Source organism: Vitis riparia, chromosome 3 (genome assembly GCF_004353265.1).
Source record: "Vitis riparia cultivar Riparia Gloire de Montpellier isolate 1030 chromosome 3, EGFV_Vit.rip_1.0, whole genome shotgun sequence".
NCBI lineage: Eukaryota > Viridiplantae > Streptophyta > Magnoliopsida > Vitales > Vitaceae > Vitis > Vitis riparia.
The window spans coordinates 5696205-5705532 of record NC_048433.1 but is presented as its reverse complement, the minus strand read 5'-3'; positions in this window follow the sequence as shown (position 1 = coordinate 5705532).

The window sequence follows — 9328 nt, the reverse complement described above, 5'->3', positions numbered from 1 at the left end:
TTACTGTAGTAGAAGAAGTTATTACAAATATACGGTAGTTTTTGCCATCTAGGAAAGAGGATTTGCCACTTAGGAGAGAGGAGAGAGGAGAGAGGAGAGAAGTTCAGCGGATAATTTTTTTTTTAAACCAAAATCATCTTTTCAAATTTCAAAAGTCAAAGGGAAATCGTCTTTTCAAAAGACGAGTTCCATTAAAAAAAATAGGATTTAAAAAAATTCCTCAAGGTATATATTTTTAAAAAAATTCCTTAAAAAAAAAAAAAAATTCACAAGGGAAATTCAAGAGACGAGTTTCCCATGGGAAATTTAAAAAAAAAAAAAATTCCCAAATTAAAAAAAAAACAATTCCAAGAGACGAGTTCCCATGGGAAAAAATTTCTAAATTTTTTTTTTTAAAAAAAAACAATAATTCCACAAGGGGAACTCGTCTCTTCATGTCATGGGAAAAATTTAAAAAAAAAATTCCCAAATTAAAAAAAAAAAAAAACAATTCCACAAGGGGAACTCGTCTCTTCAAGAGACGAGTTTCCCATGGGAAATTTTTTTTTTTTTTAATATTTTTAAAAAAAATTCCCAAATTAAAAAAAAAAAAAAAAAAAAATCCACAATGGGAACTCGTCTCTTGAAGAGACGAGTTCCCCGTGGGAAATTTTTTTTTTTTTTAATATTTTTTTTAAAAAAATTCCTAAATTAAAAAAAAAAAAAAAAAAAAAAAAAAAAAAAAAAAAAAACAATTCCACAAGGGGAACTCGTCTCTTCAAGAGACGAGTTTCCCATGGGAAATTTTTTTTTTTAAAATATTTTTTTTAAAAAAAAAATCCCAAATTAAAAAAAAAAAAAAAAAAAATCCACAATGGAACTCGTCTCTTCAAGAGACGAGTTCCCCATGGGAATTTTTTTTTTTAAATATTTTTTTAAAAAAAATTCCTAAATTAAAAAAAAAAAAAAAAAACAATTCCACGAGGGGAACTCGTCTCTTCAAGAGACGAGTTTCCCATGGGAAATTTTTTTTTTTAAAATATTTAAAAAAAAAATTCCCAATTTTTAAAAAAATCCCAAAATATAAAAAAAATATTGTGAAAGGGAAATCGTCTCTTCATTAAAAAAAATCCCAAATTATAAAAAGAAAAAAAAAATCCAAAAGGGAAATCGTCTCTTCATAGATAAGCCGTTTGCTATGCTATTTTGAAAATATCGTTTGCTATTTTGAACAACACTGTTTGCTATCATAGGGAATTGTTTTTTTTTTTTTTTTAATTTGGGAATTTTTTTATAAAAAAAAAAAAATTAATTTTTTTTTCCCATGGGAACTCGTCTCTTCAAGAGACGAGTTCCCTTGAAGAATTGTTTTTTTTTTTAATTTTGTTTTTTTTTAAAAAAAATTAAAAAAAAAAAATTTTTCCCATGGGAACTATCTTTTGAAGAGACGAGTTCCCTTGTGGAATTGGTGTTTTTTTTTTTTTTTAATTTGGGATTTTTTTTATAAAAAAAAATTTTTTTTAAAAAAATTTTCTCATGGGAACTCGTCTCAGAGACGAGTTCCCTTGAAGAATTGTTTTTTTTTTTTTTTTTTTTTTAATTTCTGTATTTAAAAAAAAAATTAAAAGAGACGAGTTCCCTTGTGGAATTGTTTTTTTTTTTTTTTTTTTTAATTTGGGAATTTTTTTAAAAAAAAATATATATTTTTTTTCCCATGGGAAGTCTCTTGAAGAGACGACTCGAGGAATTGTTGTTTTTTTTTTTAAATAATAATTTGGGATTTTTTTTAAAAATATATATATATTTTTTAAAAAAATATATATATTTTTTTTCAAGGAACTCGTCTCTTGAAGAGACGAGTTCCCTTGTAAATGAGGAATTTTTTTAAATACTAATTTTTTTTTCATGGAACTCGTCTTTTGAAAAGACGATTTCCTTTTGACTTTTGAAATTTGAAAAGATTATTTTGGTTTAAAAAAAAAATTATCCGCTGAACCTCTCTCCTCTCTCCTCTCTCCTCTCTCTTAAGTGGCAAATCCTCTTTCCTAGGTGGCAAAAACTACCGTATATTTATAATAACTTCTTCTACTACAATAATTTAAGCATAATTTTTTTAAATTACCGACAATCTTACCTTAATACTCTATTCCTAATCCGTAATAATTTGCGGTGGGACCTTTCAAACTATGAAAATATTCTAAAGCTTAAATATCTTCTAATTAAGATATATTTACAAGGTTGCAACTTTGGGGATTAGATGGACCTAATTTGAACCTAATCTGACATTTGGACGAGTTTTGAGCAATCATTTTTAATACTCGACTTAAGTTTTGATGTAGTTTTTACAATCCGAACTCAATTTGGATTAAGTTCAAGTTAAATTTGAATTTGGTTTTTGCAACCTGAATTCAATTTGAATTAGATTTAGTTAAGGTTTGAACAACTTGAATATAATCTGAACCCAATTTAATATTTTTATAATCTTTATAATACATATTATTTTATATAATAATATTCATTTTCTAATTTTTTTTAAATATTAAATTATATTATATCATATATTTTTCATTTTTTAGAAAAATATATAAATTTATATTTATTATTTTGTTGGTATCATCAAATTTTATCATATTTACTATTTAAATTTCACATAAATACATTAAAAAACTTTTTAAAAAATATTATAAATAAATTTTGAATTATACAAACCCGATCAAACTGAACTCAATCCAATCAACTAAAATCTAACATTGATCAATCGAGGCTAACCCAATCAACCCAAGCTTAACTTTAATAACTCAAACTTAACCAAAGAGAGAGGAGCATAATTTGGTTGCTTGAAAAACTGAGAAATGTGTCTTCTACTACTCAAAAATAAAAATGATGAAATTTTCGGAAAAAGGTTGTTCATGTCGGTTGGCGGGGTTGGAAATTGGAAGGCCTCTATTTCAAGTCAAGCCATCCAATCCCATGTTTTTGATATGATGAAATATTTTTATAGAAAAAGGTTTATAATGTTGCTTCTCTTGGAAAAATCATCTTTTAACTTTTACCAAAAAAAATTGTATTATGTTTCATCAAAATTTTATCATATACAAAAAATGCGGTTTTATAATGATGATTTTGGTTTTGCTTTTAACTAAAATTAAAAGCAAATAGTTGTCTTAAATCACTATGAAATAATCGAGTCTTACAATGATATCCTATTTGAAATTCATCTTAGTGTGTTTGCGTTTGATACATAAAAATATGAATAAAAATAAGATAAATATAAAAATAAATCATAGCAACATTTTAATTCTCCTTTCCATTTTTTATTCCAATGTTATAAAATTGTATTTTAATTTTCCAATATGTCGATTTCCCAAATTTCGATGAGCTTAAAATAATCAATAATCGAACCATTATAATCGATAATCAAATCATTGCAAAGTTGAAATAATCGATCATCAAGCCATTGTAATCAATAATCAAATCATTGTAATTAATAGCAAATAGAACTTCATAATATAACATTCAATAATTTTATAACATTGAAAAACTTTTTATATGTATATTTTTTTCTCAATTCACTTCCATCACAGACTCTTTAAGGTTACACAACTATATCTCTTATTTTCAAAAGTCTTTTTATCTATTTTCCACCACATTCATTGATTTTAGATTTAATAATCATATTTTGTAAAAATATAAGGGCTTGTTTGGCCATGTTTTTTTTTTAAAAAAAAAACTTATTTTTAAAAACTATTTTTAAGTTAAAGAACTAAAAACAATTTTTTAGTATTTTATCAAAATAAGGGTGTTTGGCAAGTTGTTTTTTAAAAACAGTTTTTAAAAATAAATAACAAAAAACTTGTTTTGTTGTAAATGAAGAGTAATGAATGACCACATTGATGGTCATTATGAACTCCATTTACTCATCTTTAAGATGAGTAATGGGAGTTCATATTATGAAGCCTATAAAAGGCTTCTTACCCCCCATGTAAGAGTATCCCGAGAAAAGAAAGAAAGTTCTTCCTCTCATTCTCTCTCTCTCTCTCTCTCTTTCTTTCACTTTCTCAATTCTCTTCTTTGATTCCTTCTTCCATATTATATATCAAAGTAAGATATATTTTATCTCTACTACTTTGATTTGCATTATATTTGTCCTTGTTTTACAACACGTTATCAGCACGAATTGCTTTGAAGGTAATTCCCGTATATTATTGTTGATTTGTTTTGTTACATATTGTTAAAAGTTATAAACAAATTATTTGATTTTGTTTATAATCAAAGTTATACCAATGCTATCAAGTTATTATAACTTATTTTAATAATATTGTTTTGTCATATATATGAAGTTATTTGACAATGTCGAATATCACAAAACTCGAATTTGTGGCACTTGACATTTCGGGAAAGAACTATCTATCTTGGATCCTTGATGCTGAATTACATCTTAATGCAATGAACCTTGGAGCTACGATCAAATAAGGAAATCAAGCATCCCTGCAGGATCGCGCAAAAACATTGATTTTCCTTCGCCATCACCTCCATGAAGGTTTAAAAAATGAGTATCTTACGGTAAAGGACCCTTTTACTCTATGGAGTAATTTGAAGGAAAGATATGACCACCAGAAAACTGTGATTTTCCCAAAAGCTCGATATGATTGGATGCACCTAAGGTTGCAAGATTTTAAAATTGTTAGTGAATACAACTCTGCACTTTTCAAAATCAGCTCTGAATTAAAGCTGTGTGGAGAAAAAATCACAGAGGAAGACATGTTAGAGAAAATTTTTACTACGTTTCATGCCTCGAATGTGCTCCTGCAGTAGCAATATCGAGAGCGTAGATTTACAAAATATTCTGAATTAATATCATGACTTCTTGTTGCTGAACAAAATAATGAGCTTTTGATGAGAAATCACCAGTCTCGTCCAACTGGATCTGAACCATTCCCTGAAGTGAATGCAATATTGTCCCAAACTCGTGAACGTGGACGAGGACGAGGACGTGGTCGTGGTCGTGGAAGAAATCCCCGATACCATGGTTCTTATAGTAATAATTCTCAGAAAATGAAAGCCTCATTGCACCACCAGAAATGGAACAATACTGAGACAATACAAGAAAATGGGAAGCGTTTACAAGATAAACCTCCTAAGAACCATGAGAATAATTGTTATAGATGTGGTATGAAGGGGCATTGGTCGCGTACCTGTCGTACGCCCAAACATTTGGTCGACCTTTACCAAGCATCAATAAAAGCTAAAGGAAAAGAGATAGGATGAACTTTACTGATGGCGATGGATTGGACCTAACTTACTATGACATTGATTTCTTTGGAGGTCCCAATGAAAAAACAGACCATTTGATAAATGATGAAAAAATTAACATTGATTAATGTTACTTTATATATAAAATAATATATTATTATGTCTTATATTTACATCTGATTTACTTTGTTATTTACATTATGCCCTGTTTTTTTTGTTATATCTGAAATCCATGTGTTATTTGGTCTCAAGATGAATGAGGATGATGTATGTCTCGCAGACTGTGCGACCACGCACACAATTCTTTGAGATAAAAGGTATTTCCTCGAATTGACATTAATAAAAGCTAATGTAAGTACCATATCTGGTACTACAAACTTAGTTGAAGGCTCTGGAAGAGCAAACATAACATTGCCAAATGGAACTAGATTCCATATAAATGACGCGTTATATTCTAGCAAATCCAGAAGAAATTTGCTCAGTTTTAAAGATCTCCGCAGAAATGGATATCATATTGAAACTATGAATGAAGATAATGTAGAATATCTTTATATTACTTCCATTATATCTGGCCAGAAGCTTATAATGGAAAAACTCCCGGCTTTTTCCTCTGGGTTGTATCATACAACTATAAAGCCTATTGAATCATATGTTGTCGTGAACTAGAAGTTCAACGACCCAAAAGTTTTTGTCCTTTGGCATGACAGGCTAGGTCACTCAGGGTCTTCAATGATGCGTCGAATAGTCGAACACTCACATGGGCATCCACTAAAGAACCAGAAGATTCTTTCGCCCAATGAATACTCATGTGCTACCTGCTCACAAGGTAAATTGATAATCAGACCATCTTTTACTAAAGTCATATCTAAGTCACCAATCTTTTTAGAAAGAATACATGGGGACATATGTGGGTCTATCCATCCACCATGTGGACCATTCCGTTATTTTATGATCTTAATAGATGCTTCTACTAGGTGGTCACATGTTTGTCTCCTTTCTACACGTAACGTAGCCTTTGCTAGACTCCTTGCACAAATAATCAGATTACGAGCACAATTTCCAAATTATCCAATTAAGACAATACGTCTTGATAATGCTGGCGAATTTACTTCTCAAACATTCATTAACTATTGCATGTCAGTAGGGATAAATATTGAGCATCATGTTGCTCATACTCATACCCAGAATGGTTTAGTAGAATCCTTCATCAAACGTCTCCAATTAATAGCTCGACCATTACTAATGAAAACCAAATTACCTACTTCCGCCTGGGGACATGTTATTATGCATGCTGCAGCTTTAGTCCGTATTCGACCTACAACTTACCATGAATACTCCCCTTCACAACTTGTGCTTGGAAAACAACCAAATATCTCTCACTTACGAATCTTTGGTTGTGCAGTATATGTACCAATTGCACCTACACAACGCACTAAAATGGGTCCCCAACGAAGACTTGGGGTTTATGTAGGTTTTGATTCTCCATCTATCATAAGATATCTTAAACCTTTGACAGACGATGTTTTTACAGCCCGCTTTGCGGATTGTCATTTTAATGAGAGTGTTTTCCCATCATTAGGGAGAGAAAAGTCGATTCCTGAAGAACGACGAGAAATTAGTTGGAAGGCATCTACTATGACCCATCTTGATCCTCGTACAAATCAATGTGAACTAGAAGTTCAAAGGATCATTCATTTGCAAAATCTTGCAAATCAATTACCAGATGCATTCATTGATACAAAGAAAGTGACAAAGTCACATATCCCGGCTGCAAATACTCCAGCACGGATTGATGTCCCTGTAGGACAGTTAACAAATGAATCTAAGATACGCCTGAAGCGTGGTAGACCTGTTGGCTCAAAGGATATAACTCCCAAGAAGAGGAAAATCCAAGAAAAACTTGGCACTCTAGAAGAGACCATCAAAATGACTTATCAGTTTAAAATTGATAAATCTATAGCCATAGAAGAGGCATAAATAATGCAGAAAACCCCTGAAGAGGCACATATTGAACAAGAAGCCCCTGAAGAGGCACAGGTACCTGAAAATTGTGAGATCTCAGTAAGTTATGTACAAACGGGAGAAAAATGGGATCGAAATAATATTGTTATTAACAATATTTTTGCTTTCCAAGCGGCCTCTGATATCATAAGAAATGATGAAGATCCCGAACCACGAAATGTGGAAGAATGTCGACATAGAAATGATTGGCCAAAATGGAAAGAAGCTATACAAGCAGAATTAAACTCATTAACAAAACGAGAAGTTTTTGGACCTGTAGTCCAAACACCTGAAGATGTAAAGCCTGTTGGGTACAAATGAGTATTTGTACGAAAGCGCAATGAGAATAATGAGATCATAAGATATAAAGTGCGATTAGTAGCACAAGGTTTCCCGCAGAGACCTGGTATTGACTACGAGGAAACATATTCTCCTGTCATGGATGCAATCACATTTCGTTTCTTAATTAGTTTGGTAGTCTCAGAAGGACTAGATATGTGTCTCATGGATGTTATTATAGCATATTTATACGGATCCATGGATAATGATATATACATGAAAATCCCTGAAGGATTTAAATTGCCTGATGCAAATAATACAAAGCCTCGAAGCATGTACTCAATCAAGTTACAACGATCTTTGTATGGATTAAAGTAATCTGGACGCATGTGGTACAATCGCCTTAGCGAATACTTACTAAAAGAAAGGCATATGAATAACCCTATATGTCCATACATCTTTATTAAGAAATCAGAAACCGGATTTGCAATTATTGCAGTGTATGTTGATGACTTAAATCTTGTTGGAACTCCTGAAGAGCTCACAAGAACAACAAATTACTTGAAAAAGGAATTTGAGATGAAAGATCTTGGAAAAACAAAATTTTGTCTCGGCCTGCAGATCGAGCATTTTCCAAATGGAGTTTTAGTACATCGATCAACATACATTAAGAAAGTTTTGAAGCGTTTTTATATGGATAAAGCGCATCCTTTAAGTTCTCCAATGGTTGTTCGATCACTTGATGTGAAAAAAGATCCATTTCGTCCTTGCGAAAAGGATGAAGAGTTACTTGGTCCTGAAGTACCATATCTTAGTGCTATTGGTGCACTTATGTATCTTGCCAATTGTACACGTCCAAACATTGCTTTTTCTGTCAATTTATTAGCAAGATACAGTACCGCTCTAACTCAAAGACATTGGAATGGTATCAAACATATATTGCGTTATTTTCGCGGAACTACTGATATGGGTTTATTTTACTCAAGGGAATCAAAGCAACAATTGCTTGGATATGCAGATGCAGGATATCTTTCAGATCCACATAAAGGCAAGTCACAAACAGGGTATGTGTTTAATTGCAATGGTACTGCTATTTCATGGAGATCTGTCAAACAAACAATGGTAGCCACATCATCAAATCATTCAGAAATACTGGCAATTCATGAAGCAAGTCGTGAATATATATGGCTAAGATCTATGATCCAGTATATTCGAGAATCATGTGGACTCTCCTCTATCAAAGGTGACCCGACAACATTATTTGAAGATAATGTTGTATGCATTGCACAAATAACAGGGGGTTATATTAAAGGAGATAGAACTAAACACATTTCACCAAAATTCTTTTATACACATGAACTTCAGAAGAGTAGTGAAATTGATGTGCAACAAATATGCTCAAGTGATAATCTAGCAGATTTATTCACAAAATCATTACCAACCTCAACATTTAAGAAGTTAATACACAGGATTGGAATGCGTCAACTCAAAAATATCGACATGAGAGAGAGTATGCTTGTAAAAGGGTGTTAGTGTATTGTACTCTTTTTTCCTTCGTCCAGGTTTTGTCCTACTGAGTTTTACTGGCAAGGTTTTTAACGAGGTAGTCCTAATATACCAAGAAAAGAATATTGTACTCTTTTTCCTTCGCTAAGTTTTTCCTATAGGATTTTTTACTACCAAGGTTTTAATGAGGCATATTCTTTTAATATGGTGGTCATCCAAGGGAGAGTGTTTTAAATGAAGAGTAATGAATGACCACATTGATGGTCATTATGAACTCCATTTACTCATCTTTAAGATGAGTAATGGGAGT